Raw genomic sequence first — 14,948 nt, 5'->3', positions numbered from 1 at the left:
GGTCACTCAATAAATATCAAGGATTGACAGACGTGATTATAAATAAATATCAAGAATCGAAGGAGCTTGCAAAGAAAAGCGTCTGGACTTCTTTAAGTTACTTGAAGACGTTTCACCTCTCATCCGAGAAGCTTCTTCAGTTCTAAGGTCAAATGGTGGAGAGTCCCAGATATAAACCTAGTGGGAGTGACCCCCCACAGAGGGACAAAAGGACCCCCTGATGATCCTCTAAGCGCCTGAGCCAAGGTGTGAAACTGGGTGTGGGTCCCAATCAGCCAGAGTTTCGGGTGAGTTCATTGTGAAAACCTGGCCCCACCTTATCATGCGAATTCCTGAGGTCAGATGGCCCAGGATGTGAGTGGGCGTTAAGGCGTCTGGGAAGGGATCTCAAAACTGGATTATAGATGGCAGAGAGTTGGTGTCGTAAACCACCGCCTCTGTTCAAAGATGGTCGCTCACAGTGGACATAGATGGCTTCTTTCACTCCTCTTTCAAACCATCTGTCCTCTCTGTCCAAAATGTGAACATTGACATCCTTGAAAGAGTGTCCTTTATCCTTAAGATGCAGATGGACTGCTTAGTCTTGTCCTGTCCATCTGCATCTTAAGGATAAAGGACACTCTTTCGAGGATGCCAATGTTCACATTTCGACTACGATGACCTGGATGACTGAGAACCTTCACAGACAAATATCAAGAATGTTGACAGGAATATGACAGAGTAGAAAAGAGTGTGTGCAAAAAGGGTGTAGCTATTGCAGTGTTTACAGTGTGTTAGATGCAGGAGTTGTACAGGGAGATGGCCACAGGTTTCACAGTTTCTCACTGCTCCTGTGGCTAGCCAGCACGTCATGCAGTAGGTTGGAGGTATTATCCAACATCGTCTTTATCTTGAACAACATTCACCTCTCCAGCACCACCTTAAGGGATTTGTATTTGTATTATTATTTAATTTTACATTAATTTATTGTACAGGGTGGGCCATTTATATGGATACACCGTAATAAAATGGGAGTGGTTGGTGATATTAAAGTCCTGTTTGTGGCACATTAGTATATGTGAGGGGGCAAACTCCTCAAGATGGGTGGATCAGCAGTGTGGGAGGTAAGTGACGGAAGTGACGGACAAGGTAAGCGACTCATGTTGTAACTGACGTCAGACGCCGGAGATTTTGGCGGAAAATTAAAGCAAATGGTAGTTTAGATTTGAACAAATTCATTTAAGCTTCAGCATTACCAAATACACTTATCAATTGTCTTATAACTAACACTATTTGTCTAAATAATCTCCAACACCCTGGAGAACAACGAGGAGAGTTTAGAGGCTCTCCAAGATTATATTGATCAGTGCTTTCAGGATCTCGTGATGAAGAAGGCCCAGTGTGCAGCTTCCCCGGCCAAACCTGAGACGCCATCGTCGAAAAGACAACGCCCGGCAGATTCCCCCAGCTCAACATCGCCAGCCGGCAAAGATATTGCCGACATACTGGAGTCAATCGACAAGCGATTGTCCAGTTTCGACGCAAGGCTGTCCTTGGTGGAGATTCTTCACCGAGAATTTAAATGCTTGCGAGAATCCCTGGAGTACAGCCAGCAGCAGGTGGAAACGCTTGCTGCTGAAAATGCCACGCTAAGGGAGTCGGTGAAATGTCTCACAGATAATGTTACCCAGCTCAATAGAGAAAATAAAAAAATAAAAGAAACCATTATCGATCTACAAGCTCGTAGCATGCGTGATAATCTGGTATTTTCTGGTATTCCAGAAGCCGCTGGAGAGGACGCGGAGACCACGGTAAAAAGCTTCATCAAAACCCACCTGAAGCTGCCGGAGGACACTGTGAAGAACATCGTCTTCGATCGGGTACATCGCCTCGGCCCCATTCGGGCTACGGCCGGGAGACCACGTCCTATCGTGGCCAAATTCGGCCACTTCAAACAAAAGCAACATGTGAAAAGCTGCGGCAGGGAATTAAAAGGAACGGACTTCAGCGTGAACGACCAGTTCCCCAAAGAGATCTTGGAATGATACAGGATCCTCTTCCCAATCCGACGCGGCTTCATCCAGAAGGGCTCCCGCGCTGTCATCGCTGTGGACCGGCTGTACGTGGACGGACAGCTCCACCGCGACCCCGACATCACTCCGTGGCTGTATTAACCTCACACCAGATAAGAATCAGCTGCACCATTTCCCTATCCACTCACACTAACTTGCATTAACATCTGTTTAACTTACCAGTATCAAATCGCATCTTAAAGTGTGACTTCATAGCAGAATTAACACCGTCACTCTCTGTCAGTGATTTAATTGGAATGTTTACGTTTTGTTTCTGTTTTTTTTTTTTTTTTTTTCCTCCTCTCTTTTCCCCCTCTTGGTTTTATGCTGCTCACCCCTGTCCTTGGTTTCTTTCTTTATTCCTTTCACTGCCTCGATCACCTGCTTCGACACTCATCCACAAACATCCTTTATTTCGACACATACGCACCATGCGCTCAACGGCAGCACATTTACATCAGTCAGACAGTGCACACAGTCGTTTAGGATACACACACTTAAGCCAAGCCTACTCATATTAGTAATTATGCATACACAAAGTCAGACTCAGGGAGCATCTCGCCACACATTTTTTCTCTCTCTCCTTCTCTTTATTTATGAACAAGTGACGTATTCTCTCCACCTGTCTAAGCGACGCACACAGCATACATCCCTAGTTATACACAAACATCTATGGGTACACTGAGGTTCATTACATGGAATATAAATGGAGCTGGCTCCAGAGTAAAGAGGTTAAAAATATTTAACCAACTCAAAAAACTACAGGCAGATGTTGTCCTTTTACAAGAGACCCACAGACCTCTTAGAGGTTCGAATGAACTTAAAACACCTGAGTTTCCTAATGTGTTCTCAGCTTGTTATAATTCTAGACAAAGGGGAGTAGCATTTCAGACACTGAGATTCACCCTATAGCTGTCAGCGATCATGGTCCTGTATCTTTAACACTAATGCACAAGAATAATACTACGCCAAGAAAAAACTGGAGATTTAATATATCACTACTTAAAGATGAAGACTTTATTAAATGTTTTAAAAAAGAGTGGACTTCATATTTGGACTATAATGACACTCCCGAAACATCAGCTTCTGTTCTATGGGAAGCAGGGAAAGCTGTGATGAGAGGTAAAATAATTTCTTTCTCATCACATAAAAAGAAAAAAGAAAACAAAAATATTCAGGAATTAGAAAAAAACATCAAATCACTAGAAGAAGCCTACGCGTCCCACCAAGATCAGGAAACATTGAACAAAATACGCAAAACAAAACTAGAATTAAATGAGATAATTGATAAAAAAACAAAATTCTTTGTACAAAGACTACGCCTACAAAATTATGAACATGGTAATAAATCCGGTCAATTTCTAGCAAACCAGCTAAAAATAAATAAAGAAAAAACAACTACAGGTGCTGTTCAAGATTCATCTGGGAACACAATATATGAACCGATACAAATAAACAACATTTTCAGGGATTTCTATAAAACGTTGTATTCACCACAAATAAACCCATCTAAAAAAGAAATTGATCAGTTTTTGGACAACATAACTCTTCCAAAATTATTGGACACTCAAGCAATGGCACTGGATTCACCACTGACACCAGGTGAACTCCAGGAAGCCCTGATAAGTATGCCCAATAATAAGGCTCCAGGTCCAGACGGCTTTCCTGCAGAATTCTACAAAGAATTCTGGTCGATTCTAGCACCAGTTTTCTACAGAACGTTGTTGGAAATTAAAGAAAAGGGCAGACTTCCATCAAATATGAATTCTGCAAACATTAATCTCCTGCTAAAACCAGGCAAAGACCCTGTATATCCCTCAAGCTATCGTCCAATATCCCTTATAAATGTAGACCTTAAAATAATCTGCAAAGCTCTCTCAAAGAGACTGGAGAAAATAACCCCCCTCTTAATTCATCCTGACCAAACTGGTTTCATAAAAGGTAGGCACTCATCAACAAATACACGTAGATTACTTAATTTGATAGACTACTCATACAGTAAAAACCTAGAAACTACAATATTCTCTTTAGACGCAGAAAAAGCATTTGACAGAGTTAACTGGAAATTTCTATTTGCAACTTTACACAAATTTGGTTTTGGATCCTCTTTCATAAACTGGTTAAAAATATTATATAATTCCCCAACAGCTTGTGTTAGAACAAATGACCAGACATCCTCCAGCTTCTGTCTCTTGAGGGGCACCAGGCAGGGATGCCCACTCTCCCCTTCACTGTTTGCAATTTTTATTGAACCACTAGCAGCAGCAATTAGACAGAATTCAGTAATTAAGGGCATAAAATGCAAGAACGTGGAACATAAAATCAGCCTTTATGCGGATGATGTGTTACTCTTTCTCCAAAATTCACAAACCAATATCTCTGGGGTGATTGAATTGATAAACTCTTTTGCAAGAATATCAGATTACTCAATTAACTGGTCAAAATCTACAGTCCTACCGATTAATTGCTCCTTCCATAATTCCTCTTCTACACCACTGCAATCGGGAAATATAAAATATTTAGGTATTAACGTTTCTCCCAAGCTTGCAGATCTAACTAAATTAAACCATATCCCACTTTTAAAGAAGCTAGAAGATGATCTGGCTAGATGGAAATGTCTACCCATATCACTCATGGGAAGGGTTGCCGCTATAAAAATGATGGTCTTACCAAAAATACATTATTTATTCTCAATGATCCCAACTAAACCGCCACAAGATTGGTTCAGATCTCTAGATTCATGTATGTCCAAATTCCTTTGGAAAAATAAACCCCCACGTATAAACTTAAAAACACTACAAAAGACCAAGGATAAAGGAGGACTAGAACTGCCTAACTTTCAGCACTACTTCTTAGCCAACAGGCTTCAGTTTATCTCAGGATGGCTAAAACATACCCTCTTAGATGAACCTTGGCTAGATGTAGAACAAGCACTTTGCAATAATCTAGAGATCTCAGACCTACCATTTATCAGCTCAAACATCCAACGACATGAATGCTTTAAAAGCATCAACATCAGCTCTTCTCTGACAGCATGGTGGGAGTTTCTAAAATTGACGGCGTCTTCATTAATCCCATGCAAACGTACACCTATCTGGAACAACCCTGACATATTACAAAACAATAATATGATAAACTTTTCAGATTGGAGTGGTAAAGGAATCAAATATTTAGAACATATACTAGAAGGAACAGAATTTATTTCATTTGACAGACTAGTTACACAATATGGGATCAACAAGAAAAGATTTTTAGAATATCAACAAATTAAATCCATAGTAAAAAAGAAATTTAAACCGGGTCAAGTTGAATTACAAACACCACCAAGTGTGGTTCAATTTCTTACTCTTAAAACCCCCAAATTTCTATCCAAAATATACAGAATGCTTTCTAAAACAGATGAATCAATATCACTTCCTATTGCAAAATGGGAAGCGGATTTATCAGTTAACTTAGACCAAAACTTCTGGTCTCAGATTTGCTTAAAAACCTTTCATCTAATTAGAAATCCCAGTCTTCAATTAATTCAATACAAAATATTACATAGAGTGCACTATACAGGTCATCGGATGTTCAAGATGGGCTTTACGTCTACCAACAACTGCTCACACTGCCAAACCAATTCACCGGACAATTATATCCACGCTCTTTGGTTCTGTCCACCAGTTCAGAAGTTTTGGCACGAGATATGTGAAGACTTATCGAAGTGTCTGAAATGTAACATTCCAACTTCCCCCTTAGTGTGTTTGTTGGGCAGCTTAGATAATGTCACTTCGGAAAAGAATATCGCCCATATGATCTTCACTGCCCTATGTATAGCCAAGAAAACAATCCTCATGAACTGGAAAAATAAATATAATCTTAATTCTAACCAATATAGAAATTATCTATTAGATTACATTAGTCTTGATACAGCCTCTGCCACCACATCAGATCAATTGCTCTGGGCTCCTTTGATCAGCTCCATCACCTAGTGGGGGTGGGGGGTCATAGTTTGGTCCCGCCTTCACTGTTGTGATTGGTGTGGGGGTAGGGATAGGCTTAGGGCGTCGGGGGGTTCCCCGGAGGCATCTTCCTTGGGGGGCTCAACCCGGGGTAGCGGTCATGTCCGGTTAGGGGCTCTGTTGGCTCTCAGGTGACTGTTTCCTCGCGGCTGCGCGCAGCGGGCTAGGGGAGGGTCTGTGCTGATGGACGTGGGTTACTGACCTGGTAGCCTGGCTGCCCCTGGGTGGGTCCGGGATGGGCGTGAGGTTCTGGGGGCGCTCCGTCTCTGGGCTGGGGCCCGGGCCGGGCCTCGGGGGCTTGGGTCCTGGTTGGTGTGTTGCCGGGGTTGTGGGCGGGTGGGTGCATGGGGGCACAGCCCTGGAGCAGGGTGCCACCGGTGCATCGAGCCACCTGGGGGGCTCTTCAACTGGTGGGGGAGATTGTCACATCTTGCAGGAGCTTTCCTCTCCTCAGGAGCTCCCTCTGCAGGAGGGGGAGATACAGGAGAGGTGGAGGAAGATCTCAGCCTGGGTGTTTATTGTCTTATGTAGTCTGGAAGATGAGTGGATGGTGGGGTGGGTGCAGTTTTCTCTGTGGTGGGGTTGGGTGGACTGTCCCGGGCTCTGTGGGGCCGGGAGGTGCTGCTGCACTGGGCCCCGGTCTGGATGGGCCTGGGCCCCCTTTCCCTGGTGGGTCGCGGAGTATGGGGGTGCCTACTGGGGTCAGCGGGGGAGCTGGCCCCAGGGAGGGGTCACTTGCCCCTCCCTTCCTTCCCTCCCCATCTCCAGCTGCCTCCCTCTTCCCGCTCCACCACAACCACCCACACATGCAGGACCTTGGAGTAGGGGTATGTCACCAGGGTGCAGAGGAGGCTACCCCCCCCCCCCCCCCCCCCCCTCTGTCCCCTTCTGGCTGCCTCTCCCTCAATTTTATCCCACAGCTTAGACATTCACATTACTCACACTCTCATTACACATACATATAGGATCTTGGGGTGGGCACGATACACGGAATCCAAAGTACCATCAGGGTGTACACCCCACCCCTGGCGTCGTCGCCCACCTCTCAATTTTGAATACACGTAGACATTGAGGGCTAGCAGGAGGGACCATGTGCTTACCTGCTGCTCTCTGGCAGGTAGCTCCATGCCCTCCTGGGTTTTAAATGCACCTTAGAACACACATGCATCAACACTACAATGAGCGGGTGGAGGGAGGTTTGGAGTCTTCTCTCTCCCCCATTCTCTGCGACCTGCTGGAGCGGGGGGGCTAGGAGGAGGAGTTGGCCGTCCGACTGCGGTCTGGAGTGTGGGGCCTTCCTGCTGCTGCGGAGTCGGGGCGGTCTGCCTCCCCCCACCGCAGGGAAAAGGGTAACACCACCTGGGTCTGGGTGCAGTTCCCCCCTCCAGGGGCAAGGGTACCTAGACCCGGTTTGTAGAGTACGCTTGGGGAGTGTGATCGTGTGTACAGCGTCTCTTTATGTCTGTCTCCACGTTGGTTGAGTGTGGAGTAAGTGCATATGAGAGCATGAGGGTGGGAATGGATGTTTGTATATGTGTGTGCCTGTATTTCTGTGTCTATATGTCAGGTTGGGTGTCAGGCGCCACCTCTCTGGGGACATCTCAGGCCCTCCAAGGTTTGGAGGCCTATCTCCCCCTACCACCACTTCCCCTGCCAGTGGCGGACCCCCTCAGACATCGGTGCGTTGGTGGTTCTTTGTGTCCGGGGATGGGCGTCCAGGTACACACCGGCTCACTCCTTGGCGGCCGCTTATCGGGGCCTGGAGCCTGGGGCTCGCTCGGGCCACTTCGGAGGTGGGGTGCCCCCGGCCTCTCGGCCTGGGGCTCAGTCACTCAGGCGCGGCTGGCTGCCAGCGGAGCTCACGGGCGCGTCACTGCAACTCCCCCTGGCTTCTGCTCCGCGGCTGCTGAGTGAGCCCTCATCTGGGACTCTCCTCAGCTCTTTCTGGGACAGTGGCGCGGCTGCCCCTCTGTTGGTCTTCCTTGGTCTCTTGTGTTCTGGGGACCTCTGGATGTCTGGAGTTTTGATCTCCTCCATACCTGCTTCATGCCCTGGAGGACAGGGCTGTGGCCCCCCCACACCCTCTAGCAGATTATTACATGAAGGAACCTTTTAAAAAACAAAAAACAAGCGCGTCCATGCTCACAGGTGTACACACGGGTGATCACACCCACAAACTACACCCTTTTTGGCTCCTACCTCAAAGCACTGTGTTCTGTTGATCTTATGTGCTGCACAATAATGTTTAATATTTAGTATTTACTGTCATATTCCCATATATCATTGTGATGTTGTTTATTCTATTACTCTTGTTCTCTTCTGCTTGTTTTCTTTTTTCTTTCTCAGCAGGTGACCCAGGTGATTGATATATGCATTTTTTTTCTCTGCCCGTTCTGTTGGTTTTTGTCTTTTGCCCTTCTCCCCCGTCCGTCTTCTCAGCTGTTTCTCTTTCCCTCTTTCTTTCTCCCCTTCTTTCCCCCAGTCAAGTCTGTCCCGTATTCAGTAAGTGAAAATAAAATAAACAATAAAAGGTGAATCAAATGGACCATTACGGCAAGGCTGGGATGGTCAATTTGGTAAAGTAAATCCGTTGGGCATCTTTCTTTGCCTTTAGACAACAATTCTGATGGCAAAAGAGCCAAACGGGACAGGCAAAAAAAAAAAAAAAAAAAAAAAGATGGGTGGTGACCATGGTGGCCATTTAGAAGTCGGCCATCTAGGATACAACTTTTGTTTTTTCAATGGGAAGAGGGCAATGTGACACATCAAACTTATTGGTAATGTCACTATGAGACCACCCATCTCCCATGCTACAGTTAGCAAACTGCTTGCTAAGTTTCGTGAAATTGTTTCAGTGTTGGATTTGCCAAAATGTGGACGCAAGAAAACTGTCACTAATGAAGAAACATCAGTGGCTGTCCTAGCTTCATTCAGCAAGAGCCCACAGCGTAGCACTCGCCGCATGTCACTGGAGAGTGGCATTAGTCGAACATCCCTTTGGCGGATATTAGCTACTCACAAATGGCACCCTTATAAACTCTAGCTGCTGCAGCATCTCGACGAGGATGACTCAGATCAGCGCACAGAATTTGCAGAATGGGCAAAACAAAAATTGGAACAGGACCTTCAGTTCACGCAGAATATTTTGTTCAGTGATGAGGAAAAGTTTTATGTGAATGGTGAAGTTAACCAACAAAACCACCGCTGACACTAACCCACATTGGATGGATCCCTCCAAGACTGTTGGACCAACAAAAGTGATGGTTTGGTGTGGTATATGGGGGACAACGATAGTGGGTCCATTCTTCATCAATGGAAACCTCAAGGCCACTGGATATTTGAAACTGCTACATGATGATGTGTTGCCCTCTTTATGCACTGAAGCTGGCACGTTCCCTGAGTTTTTCCAGCAAGATGGTGCACCACCACATTATGGGTGCCAGGTCCGAGCATTCCTAGATCAACAGTTTCCTGGAGTTTCCAGTTGAATGGCCCCCAAGGTCTCCCGATCTGACCCCCTTAGACTTTTATTTTTGGGGTCATCTGAAGGCTATGGTGTGAAGATACGAGATGTGCAGCACCTGAAACTACCGATACTGGATGCCTGTGCTCGCATTTCTCCTGCGTTGTTGCTATCAGTGTGTGAAGAGTGGGAGAAGAGGGTTGCATTGACAATCCAACACAATGGGCAGCACATTGAACACATTTTATAAGTGGTCAGAAAGTTGTAAATAACTCATGAAAGAATAAAGTTACGTTGAAACCAAGCACACCATTGTTTTTCTTGTCACATTATCAATAAGTCTGATGTGTCACATGGCCCTCTTCCTATTGAAAAAACAAAAGTTGTATCCAAGATGGCCGACTTCTAAATGGCAACCATGGTCACCACCCATCTTGAGGAGTTTGCCCCCTCACATATACTAATGTGCCACAAACAGGACTTTAATATCACCAACCATTCCCATGTTATTACGGTGTATCCATATAAATGGCCCACCCTGTATTAATAAATCTATTTTTTCATATTTATACTTGCTGCATGCATGGGGGAAATGTTAGCTGCAAGCTTTATGTGTGCATGTTGTTTACAGCAGTGCAGCGACCCCCTTGAGCTTGAGCCTTTGGGTCGATTGCATTGTCTGCATTGTCCCTTCTTCTCAGCTGTGCTGCTCGTTGCTGTTAATTATTTTGTGATTGACAAGTGCAGTTTCACAGATAATCCCAGATAATTCTTCATTTTCAAACATGGGTTCATTGAGATTTACAAAATCCCCAAAAGTTGATTCTGTTCATCTGCACGTAGCATTCCCGATAAACAGAATCTACTTTTTGGGATTTCCTTCTCTGGATCATTGAGCATGCATCGAGACATTCACAAAATAGATTTAATGTTGTATTCAGAATAACCTAAAATGAGTAACTAAGGCCACAAACTCGGAAGAAAGTGTTTAAAGAGGTCAAGTCATAGTTTGACAGGAAGTCCTTTTCCCAACCACAGCTAACACCATCTGGTGACCTTCGATTCAAAAAGCAAGCTCAAGGCATTTCAGTCTGGCTTTGTACAGGGAGTGCAGAATTATTAGGCAAGTTGTATTTTTGAGGAATAATTTTATTATTGAACAACAACCATGTTCTCAATGAACCCAAAAAACTCATTAATATCAAAGCTGAATGTTTTTGGAAGTAGTTTTTAGTTTGTTTTTAGTTTTAGCTATTTTAGGGGGATATCTGTGTGTGCAGGTGACTATTACTGTGCATAATTATTAGGCAACTTAACAAAAAATAAATATATACCCATTTCAATTATTTATTTTTACCAGTGAAACCAATATAACATCTCCACATTCACAAATATACATTTCTGACATTCAAAAACAAAACAAAAACAAATCAGCGACTGGAGCTCTCTGCCCTTTACCAATCCAGCCATGGGCCCATCCATCTGGTCCATCAAGACTCACTCTCATTTCATCAGTCCATAAAACCTTAGAAAAACCAGTCTTGAGATATTTCTTGGCCCAGTCTTGACGTTTCAGCTTGTGTGTCTTGTTCAGTGGTGGTCGTCTTTCAGCCTTTCTTACCTTGGCCATGTCTCTGAGTATTGCACACCTTGTGCTTTTGGGCACTCCAGTGATGTTGCAGCTCTGAAATATGGCCAAACTGGTGGCAAGTGGCATCTTGGCAGCTGCACGCTTGACTTTTCTCAGTTCGTGGGCAGTTATTTTGCGCCTTGGTTTTTCCACACGCTTCTTGCGACCCTGTTGACTATTTTTAATGAAACGCTTGATTGTTCGATGATCACGCTTTGGAAGCTTTGCAATTTTGAGACTGCTGCATCCCTCTGCAAGATATCTCACTATTTTTGACTTTTCTGAGCCTGTCAAGTCCTTCTTTTGACCCATTTTGCCAAAGGAAAGGACGTTGCCTAATAATTATGCACATCTGATATAGGGTGTTGATGTCATTAGACCACACCCCTTCTCATTACAGAGATGCACATCACCTAATGTGCTTAATTGGTAGTAGGCTTTCGAGCCTATACAGCTTGGAGTAAGACTACATGCATGAAGAGGATGATGTGGACAAAATACTCATTTGCCTAATAATTCTGCGCTCCTTGTATTTCTAATCTGAAAGCTAAATCCTCGTTTTTACTGTCTATGCTCGGAAGCTACATATCTTTGATATACAGTCTATGGTCACAATGTGATGAGAAGGAGGAGAAAAGTGCAGAAATTTAAACGAGACGCTTAATGATTCTGAGTAAAACGGGTGAAGATGGAGAAGAACAAGGCAAAAATGTGCTCAGAAGAAAAGTTTGACGAACAGGGAAAACTATGCAGTGGTACCAGGAGCAGATTTAAAAGAAAGTGCAAGTTGCAACCCCCTGACTGTAGCTCAGGGGGTTGGGAAGCATATCTGTAACCGGATGGTTGCCAGTTCGATCCCCGGGCTCTCTGTCCTGGTCGTTGTGTCCTTGGGAAAGACACTTCACCTACCGCCTACTGGTGTTGGCCAGAGGGGCCGATGGCGCGATATGGCAGCCTCGCTTCTGTCAGTCTGCCCCAGGGCAGCTGTGGCTACAACTGTAGCTCAGGGGGTTGGGAAGCATATCTGTAACCACATTGCCTCCACCAATGTGTGAATGAATAGTGGCATTGTAAAGCGCTTTGGGTGCCTTGAGAAGCGCTATATAAATCCAATCCATTATTATCATTTTCATCTGGACAAACTTTTTTTCTATGGATTTAGGAAAATATCATATGCAGCTGAGTCTCATGGCTGCGTCTCTGAAGACTGTAGTGTGTCTGCTGTCACATGTAGGGATTAAAAGGTTAAGAAACAAAAAGGTCTGCTTCCCAGGTGGTTCAAGCCATTCACACACACGGTATCCATGGAAAACATGTTTGCTGGTTAGGTTTAGCGCTGCGCTGCCCCTGCCCATCTGGAATGTCACACAGATAAAATGCAATCATCTTTTTATTAAGTCGGTGTTCAGTTTATATAGTGAACATATGTGACGTGTGACGTGCTTTATAAACTCCCAGACTCACTGAAGTTCAGCGACTCCAGAAGCCGATCACGCAAGAAGAAGCAGGAGTTCCTAATAAAAGGGGAAATATTCATTGGAACGGTTTCACAGCACAGGACATCGTCTCCAGGCTTAATAATTCATACTTACAGAGGAGCATTGAATTATTGAACTGAGCTGTTAGTCCAGTGATGACTCACACACTGTTATTCTGAGAAGAGTTTCAGTTTTGCCTTTTCTTTCTGCGTTTTATCAGCCCGGCTGTTATGTACCAGATGAGACGGACGTGTGTTTGTTGCATCTTCCTAGCTGAGCTTTATTCTGATGTTAATTCAATTCAGTGTTAATTTTACGATCAGTTGATTTAATTATTGGGTTTAGCTGTACAAAGCTTCCATTTAGATATCTGGATGTCACGGTGGTGGGTCGAGTGAGGAGAACCCAGGAGGAGACACAGGCGAGGAGACGGAACTGAACTCTAAACGAAAGGCGAGCCTTTATTAGGGCTCATACAAGGAGGCAAAAAGCAAGCAGCAAGGACAGTGTTGAAACTACACTAGAACCTAAACAGGGAAAAATGAAAACTAAGAAAATTGTGATTCAACTATGAAAACTAGGAAGACTATGACTATGAACACTCTGAACACTGTGACAAGACATGGGGGAGGTAACACAGACGACCTGACAATGACTAAACGGAAACAAATAGACTAAATACACAAGAGGTAATAAGGGGAAGTGGAAAAACACGAGGGAACAGCTGCTACCATGAACATCATGACGCCACAGTGGAAGTGAAACTAAAACAATGAACATGCACCACAAGACCCCTTCAAAGTGAAACGGGAACCATAATAAGACACAGAAATGACATGAGCTATACAACATGAAACTCACAGACATGAGACATGACAGATTAGACACACTAACCAATGAGGGAGACTTAAACACGGGTGAGACACAAGCGGAATCTGTTAAACCATGAACTGTAACTGCACCCTAGCCATGACAGAATTTAGGTCAGCTGAATATGAAACTAGAACACAAATTAACAACAAAATACAAAGAAACTCAAAACACTGGGTCTCACAAGCCAGTACCGTGACACTGCCGACAAACAAAATCTGGATCTGTGCAGCTGCTAGTATTCCCTCTGCAGACCGACACTGTGCCAACCAAACTCATCGGCTCAGCCCTGCTGTACTCATTGTTGGTATGTGAGCCTGCAGAGGTGCGTGCTGCGTCCTTAAAAACACACAGTTACAAATGGAGGAGTCGTTTCAAGTTAATAACCTGACTTATTTCAACTTTTCCTTTTTTTATTGTCATTACTACACACCAAAGGAGGAAAGCAGAAAGCTCTGACACTTGGTGCTGTGTAGATTATATACAGGAACTCTGGCAGTGTTGTAATTTCCGGTTCCACCTAATGTGGGCAGTGTTGTCTCATTGCAACAGTTCAGTGAAAAGTATTACCTGGACTCTGAGAACAAAAGAAAAAATGACACCGTGTTAATGGTTGAGTGTGTCGGCAGTTGTGAAAAAGTAAAATGATAAGAGCTTAAAAAGCCTTTGTATGTATCTTGTATGTATCTTATCTTTGTAATTATATAGCCAAACAAGGCAGTGAGAAGTAGCAGCCTCCCCATCCCCGGCTGCCTCCCTCTTCCCGCTCCAACACACCCACCCACACGAGTAGGACCTTGGGGTGCGGGTGTGTCACCAGGGTGCAGGGGAGGCATTCTCCCCCCCCCCCCCCCCCTCCCCCACCCCCAGGAGGGGCAGTGCTAACACCTGCTCTCTGGCAGCAGCACCATGCTCTCCCGTGTTTTAAATGCACCTTAGAACAACACGCGCAGCAACACTACACATGAGCGAGAGGAGGGAGGTTTGGGGGTCTTCACACACCCCTGTTCTCTGCTGGCCATCGGGGCAGGGGGGCTGATTGGGATCTGGGATGCAGGGCCTCCCTGCTGCTGCGGAGCCTGGGGCGGTCCGCTTGCCTCCACCCCGGGGGAAAGGGTTACATCTCCTGGGTCTAGGTGCCGTTTCCCCCTCCTTGGCGGGGCCTGGTGCCTGTTGCTCAGTCAGGCCTCTTCCGGGGCAAAGGGGGCACTCGGGCCTCCAGCCTCTGGGCCTGTGGCTCGGTTCACTCTGGCACAGCTGGCTGCCAGCAGAGCCGGCGGGCACGCCACTGCAGCCCCTTCTGGCTTCTGCTCCGTGGCTACTGGGTGACCCCTCATCTGGGGCTCTCCTCAGCTCTTCCCAGGAGAGTGGCACGGATGCCCGTCCGGTGGTCCTCCTTGGGCTCTCGCACTCTGAGGCCTCTGGATGTCTGGAGCCTGGATCTCCTCCATG

This window comes from Aulonocara stuartgranti (genome assembly GCF_965226115.1).
Source record: "Aulonocara stuartgranti genome assembly, chromosome: 1".
NCBI classification, from domain to species: domain Eukaryota; kingdom Metazoa; phylum Chordata; class Actinopteri; order Cichliformes; family Cichlidae; genus Aulonocara; species Aulonocara stuartgranti.
The sequence above is the reverse complement of the archived record's forward strand: the minus strand, read 5'-3'. Positions refer to the sequence as shown.